The sequence below is a fragment of the Apaloderma vittatum genome, unplaced genomic scaffold, assembly GCF_000703405.1.
Source record: "Apaloderma vittatum isolate BGI_N311 unplaced genomic scaffold, ASM70340v1 scaffold14893, whole genome shotgun sequence".
Taxonomy (NCBI): domain Eukaryota; kingdom Metazoa; phylum Chordata; class Aves; order Trogoniformes; family Trogonidae; genus Apaloderma; species Apaloderma vittatum.
The window spans coordinates 164,081-170,973 of record NW_009706612.1 but is presented as its reverse complement, the minus strand read 5'-3'; the positions used below and the strand labels follow the sequence as shown (position 1 = coordinate 170,973).

At 40.0% G+C, this 6,893-nt stretch overlaps 1 protein-coding gene across 1 annotated transcript in view; it reads right to left on the bottom strand.

Annotated features, from left to right (window-relative positions):
* Positions 1–6,893, bottom strand: part of LOC104271251 (transmembrane protein 132B-like) — a gene marked incomplete at its 3' end in the record, with an annotated part of 135,296 nt that overhangs the window by 4,131 nt on the left and 124,272 nt on the right. The window lies entirely within an intron of this gene.

Sequence of the window (6,893 nt, the reverse complement as noted above, 5' to 3'; positions counted from 1 at the left end):
CATGACAAGTATCCCCCCTGTGATTAATGAACAAGCTGGATGTGTTTCTTTAGAAGTTAACAAAACATGCTACAGTACAGTAAACCCAATAAACACTCAATTGTAAATCAGGAGGGAAACCTAAAGCCAACCTTATTCCACTGACAAATGCTACCACTAAATGCCTTTTGGCATTTAGTTGAAATGACTGTCTTTAGTGAAGAAGGCACAGAGCTGAAACATTTGTCTGCAGAATTGCATTCCTTTATTGTTATTTTTTTCCCCAGAGTGTACCTTGCAAAAATTCATTTGTAATACTAGAAGGAATCTTTAGGAACCAGTTCTCCTACCTGGAAACAGCTTCTCTTAAAAAATGTAAATTATAGAGCAGATTGTGACACGTGGGCTCGACTAGGGAAGGGGTTTTTTTTTGAAAAATTATTGCCCACTTTTTTCTTCAGATCAAAGAGCAAGGCAATGTAAGTCCATTAAGCAAGCTTAATATATAAATTAGATGCTTTCCTAAAATTATTGTAATCCAAAGCAATTCTGTACTTTTTCCCCATCGTAGCTGAATACCATTTTAGGTTTCCAATACATATTAATGAAGCTTGGTTGCTAGAAAGCTATTTATATTTTCCACCATTGTATCAGGTAAGATACACCATTTTGTCACCCAATGTCGAGGATGAACAACTTGGATTACGTGCTTATGAAACATTAGAAAGTACAAACAACCTTGCAAAGAGCTCCCTCCATGTATGCAGTCAGCCCACTTCACGCCCAGGAGCCAGACCCCACATGCAAGCAGCTTTGGCAGAGGCTGCTCAGGCATTAATCGAGGGCTGAACCCACAATTCCACCTGCCCAGGACTTGCCTCAAGCCTTGCAGGGACTGTGTATGTGGAAAGAGTTACACTATAAATCCCAGTAAAGGGCTGAACACCAGCTAATTCCTCATTCTGCAAACATCACTTTGGTGGAGGCGCTTGTGGAACCAACTGTTTAACAAGTTTTCAGGAGTCAGAGCGAGGCCTGAAGTGTAGCCACCCATGAGTCCTCCCGCCCTGACGAGCCCCTGTGTTGCTAGAAGGTCATTGCCGCTCCCCTCCAACCTTCCTCTGTCTCCAGCTGTTTCCTCATTTTAGCTTCTAATCCAGCGCATCGTTATTTGCAGCGATCAGTGACGACAGATGGCAAATCACAACTACTGCAGGCTATCGTGTCAAAGTTAAAGGTCATCCTTTAGGTGCTTTGTTTACCTGCATAATACCTTTACTTCGCATCGGGATCCCAAAGGAGGAACAGGCAGGTGCATATATTCTGCAGGAATAATTAATTAATGTAGATTGAACCACACAGGCAGTTCTTAATCACCAATTCTTACAGAACAATGGAAGTGGCAACTATTAGCCTAATTGAATATTATTCTAGATGTATATTAGCATGTGCTGAAAAAAACAATTTGCTATAGCACAAAAAAGCACGATACAGAGACTCCAAAATGGAATCTTATTTCCTAACTTGTCTCTTTGCCACGGATACACTGAAGGAGGCTCTTAGCAGAGCGTACCTGGCATGCACGATCAGCTGGAGTGGTAATCCTGTCTTGGAGTTCACGGAAACTAAAGCTGAGATTTATTCCAATTTCTATGTTTTTTTATGAAGGAAATTCAGCTCATTTTGAGGTTTATGTAGGATGAATAAGCAAAACCTGCTGCTGAAGGTGAAATCTGATTAGAAGCACAGATACTGTCACATCTATGACCTGAGGCAGTTTTATTTCATTTTTTATAACTCAGAACAGATCTGCCCCCATTAAGCAAAGGTTCAGAATGCAGCCTGGTGCACTTAGCAGAAGTAATTGCAACCTGTCAGGCAGTCTCCACTGTCTCAGCTGGTGCCTTCGTCACGAGCAAAAGACCTTTCCTGAGCCTGGGCTCATGCTATTTCACTTGAGCCCATTATGTCCCAGCAGAGTTTATTCTCCAAACCTGCAGTGTTAAACGTCATGACCCCATTGCTCTGAAGCACATACCTGAGGTAGGAGGAATGGAAAATTCTTGCAACTATCATGCATCTGATTTTAGTTGTCCGCTTCCAGCTTCTGTTTCAGGGCGGTTTAGCACATGGAGAAAGAGAGGACCTAAAGCTGGCCTAAAACTTGGTAAACTCTGCCGGTCATTCACACTGGAATTTACACTGTATTTAGAGATCTGCATAGTACCTGAGCATTCATCTGACAGACTTGTGCCAGTTCTTCTCAATAGTTATTGATTGGCAACCATTTTTGAGCATATTTAGAATTTCAGTTCAGTTAAAGACTTTGGGTTTTTTCCTCTTAATTATAGAAAAACATGACCGCATTCTGACTTAATAAAATTGTGGGTTACAGACAATATCCCTCTGAGGATACAAAATGAACAGAGCTGTCTGCTCAAACGCAATGGCATGAGCCTCAGTACAAACTGATACACTAATGATTGTTTTCAAAAGGCCATGAAATAATAATATGAACACTCCTCAATGGCATTTTTTTTTCCAGTAGAAAAATCTAGGGAGGCCATGCTTTGCCTAGTTTATGGAATATATCTATAAAATTTAACTCAGTAGCAACAATAGTTAAAGATACAATTTTCTGGCTCTGCATCTTTGTCCCCCAGGCTTAATAATTTTTAACAACATTGTGGAAGGCCATTTAGAAGAAATATCTTTCAGACACTTCTCTAATTCCTTTCCTACTCATCACAGTTTCTTTTGGAGCAGGCTAGAAGGAAGGTTTTCTGGAGGAAATTCTATGCCACCAGTGCAATGGGAGAGCTGGCAATTCCCTGGCTTGAAAAGGCTTCAGTTTCACAAGTGCAAAACTACAGACATGGAAACATAAGGTTGCGTTATCACATGAGGTTACTGCTGCAGTCTGTGTGCTCATCTTCTACTATGAGTGCTACCTGGGCAGCAATCCATGTCCTTCTGTAAGAACAGCTGTTTAATGCTATAGAAGAATGCACGAATTAATTGCAGCATGTCTACATGACTTCCCAACATCCTGCAAGGGGGATCCCTCATGGATGGAGCGTGGATTCTCTTTCTGTTTCGGACATGGTGACTTGCTTCATTAAGTCGTTCACAGAGCGGCTGTGGCTTAAGAAAACCTACTCAGAGCAGAAAAATCTACATGGGGAAGTGACTGTGACATTGTGCAAGTCCTCTGAAATTCCCTGACAGAGGAGAGTTGTCTACCATTTGCTAGACAGGGGGTTTAGAAGAACTGGATTTTATATCTTCTCCCTCAGCCCAGTTCAAACACTGGTGAAAGTCCAGAGCTCACAATGTACTGATTCAATAAAGAACTGTACTTCGTGGACACACCTAGATGCACAGATTTATTAACTATATTTGAGAACCGCATTACAGAGTTTAGAATGGAATAGAGATCTACTAGATGCTCATATTCATTGTCCTGCAAAAGGAGGATGTAACTTCCCAACCAACATGGACCTGACAGGAAAGACCCACGCCTTACACAGAGAACTACTATTTTTGTCCTTGAAGATGGTCTGTCTTATCTGTCAGGACCAGACTGCTATACTTACTTATTTTGCCTATTTAAATAATCCCATGGGCTTGCATTCAACTCCTCTCAGCTGTAAAGCACACACACACTGCTGCAGGACTGGCTTTTCAGGCAGCAAACACTTTGGAATCAGACCGTTTCCCACTGTCTGCTCTATTCTGCCCCAAAGTGCCTGCGGCGAGTGATTCATTCTCTGGCAGCTCCTCTCTTCAGCACATGTCTCAGGACAGCATAAGTGACACTTGGGAAGTTTGATCTCTCTCCATTGCCTATTAAAGCACTCAGATGTCTAGTTTAGGCTTGATGCCTAGAATTAGAGGAAAGAAACTCTATCCCTTCCTGCCTTCTAAATTCTAAATAATCAGTACCTATATATTACTGTTAGCTCCTGTTCTCCTAAGAAGCTAACAGTGCTCTTCACAATTTTTACACCACTGCATGTTTATTACAGTGACATGGGCTTCACAAACGGTTCAGCCATTGCCTTTTATCTCTCTCACTTCATAAAGCCGCCTACTGCTGTATTTGATGCAGTGAAAATAAAAAGCAGGAGAACAGATCCGTAGCCTGTCCAGGCGTCAGCCTAAACTATCCTTGGACGCTCAGACTTTTCGGGTGTTTTATTCACTGATTTTGGGAGCATCCATGTACATGGCTCGTCCTTGCACTGCCACACCACTTAACAAAGTGTTTCCTTTATAGTCTTCAACATGTACCTTCTGCTTAAACAAAACAGACGATGCCTCCTGCCTGCGTTTAGAACTGCCTGGAAACTTTTCTGACAAGGAGGAAAAAAAAAAGTTTCTTGACAAAAATCAAAAAGTGCAAAAAATACACCTTTGAGAATGTTTTCTTTTGGGAAAAAAAAAAAGCTAAAATTAAAAATAGTTATTTTTTTCAAATGGGAATATTGATTCATTTGAGGTGAGTTTTTGAGAGTCTTCTGACTACTTTAAGGATTACTGGAGGTTTTTTCTTCCTTCCTCTGCTGCTTCTTGGCTCGAATTTTGATCTTCATTATAGTTTTTCATTCACCTTGTATCTGTTCAGAAGCGCTGCCCTGTTCATACAGACATGCCCCTATGTCTGATTATTTCTTTTTTTGCTTAACTTTTATAGAAGACAAAGCTCTTCTTTTATTCAAGTTCAGAATGAAATTCCTTTTTTGTTTTTGTGACTGAATTTCTCAGTGAACTCTTGCGAAGTGTATTTATTTCCTGCAGACTAGGACAGTATCTTCTGTGTTTCTAAATCTGAGCCACTGCTTTCAGAACATCAGTATTTTCCCAGAGGCCACCATTTTTTAGGAGACATGGTCCCTCAAACTAAAGACTATTTTAAGAACCTAGGAGCAAAAAAAAAAAAAATAGACTGGATTGTGCTCCCAGCTAGACTGGTGTAAGAGGGAGTAAATACAATAAAGAGCATGAAGTTATACAAATGTGAAAGTCCCATGAAATCAGGATCTAGCTACTTAATTTTTCATCTTTTCCCCTCTCTCTCTTTCATCTGTTCTAAAAACTGCATATTGACTGATTTATTTAAATTATTCCTTATGGCATCTTGTCTTCCCACAATACTTCAAAAACGGTTCTCAGCTCTGCCAAGGACAACAGGACACGTATCTTGATTAAACAGATAAAATAGCCGAGGCAGAAGAAATCTCACCAGGCTAGTGACAGATCAAGAAACTGAATCCATATTCCCAATGTCTAGGCTGAGAGGTAACACTCAAATGCGCTGTCTTCAGGCTGTGGGTTCAGTACAGTTTAAATACCAGTCCCACGTCATTCCTAGTAAATGACCTTTTGGCATAACAAGTAAATGCTGAGCATGCAACATCTCAAACAGTTCATTTATGAGTTGGTTAACTGAAATTCAGCGGTGCAGCAAAACAAGTATCAGCGACTGTACAGAGGCACAGAGGGCCTCAAAGAAACCAGTAACAGATGAAGGAAAGAAAGAAATACTGTATTACTTTTCACCTTTCTTAAGTGGAAAAAGATAATGGCATATTAGTGTATACTCTAATGCCCCACACAGCTGAATGCACTCAAGAGAAAAATCACAGAATACCTCTTAATGTGAAGCTATTGCAAAATGTTCCACTTTGAGAGGGCTTCCAATGTCATCTCACAGGTGGTTCGAAATGGAGCAAGACAACAGCAGACAAAGGAGATGACATTAATGCTTCTCAGGAATAGTAATGGAAAGTGACAGCATTATTGGTTTTCGATAGAAGCATTCTTATAAACAGACAAAGGTCTTTCGCTTATTATTCTATGAAAGCAAGTATATATCAGAATCACAGCATGTTTCTTTGATAAAGAATTTTAACAATGGTTCCTTGACCTTACCCCTCAGCACCAAACTCAGTCTAAGCAGGTACGATGTCATTCTAAAACTCATGGTTTTAAACTATAAACTATATGAAGTAGTGGCTGACTCGATTTCCATCTCAACAAAAGACACTAGAGGACAGAAGGAAAATGAAAAAGTCTTAGATCTTTGCTTCTAAATATTATCTTCATCATTAGACTTTAGAAGTCATTAAGACGCTATTCAAATTCAAACTTTACAACCTCTTTCTTCAGAACCTATTATACTATGAGTAATGAGACAAATACTCATCCTGCAGAAAGACAAACTAGGTAGAGCAAGAAAGGAAAAACAGAATTACCCAATTCATGTTGATGAACTTATCTACAAGAATCACGTCAGCACAGGAAAACATTTCCCATTTGCTGCCATTTATTTAATGTGAGACACAAAATTACACAGCCGGACTCAGCTGTGAAGAGAAATGAGATCACCACTGCTGGACTGTTCAGATGGATTGAATATTTGCTATTCGCCTCCACTATGGAAATTTATCTTCCTTAAAATTGACCATGTTAACCACTCATTCTTTACTTTTCCTCTAAAAATGGGCAGATTTCCAAAGAGTAATACATTTATTTCTTCTTTTGCAGTACCAGTTGCAAACTGTTAGTGTTGAGGTGGCAGGATGGCCAAACCTAATGCCATCGTCGTTCTTGTACTGCAGGTGATGGGGTCCCCTTGCTGCATAGGCATTGCTCCTGCTAAATGGACAGAAAAATACAAGGGAAGATGCTTTTTACAGAAGACACAGCCAAAGAAAAGATAAGGTTCTCTGGCATTTTGACACATCACTTTAGCAAAGGATTGACAAAGAAGGAAAAAGTGTTGCACCTAAAGAACTTCATAAATGTAACAAAGAATTCAGGCTCAAAAGTGCTTTCAGTTGAAAGCACCCCTATACAATTACCACACAGAAGAGATCAAGCTCTCCTCACCTTCCACTTCTCCTTCTAAA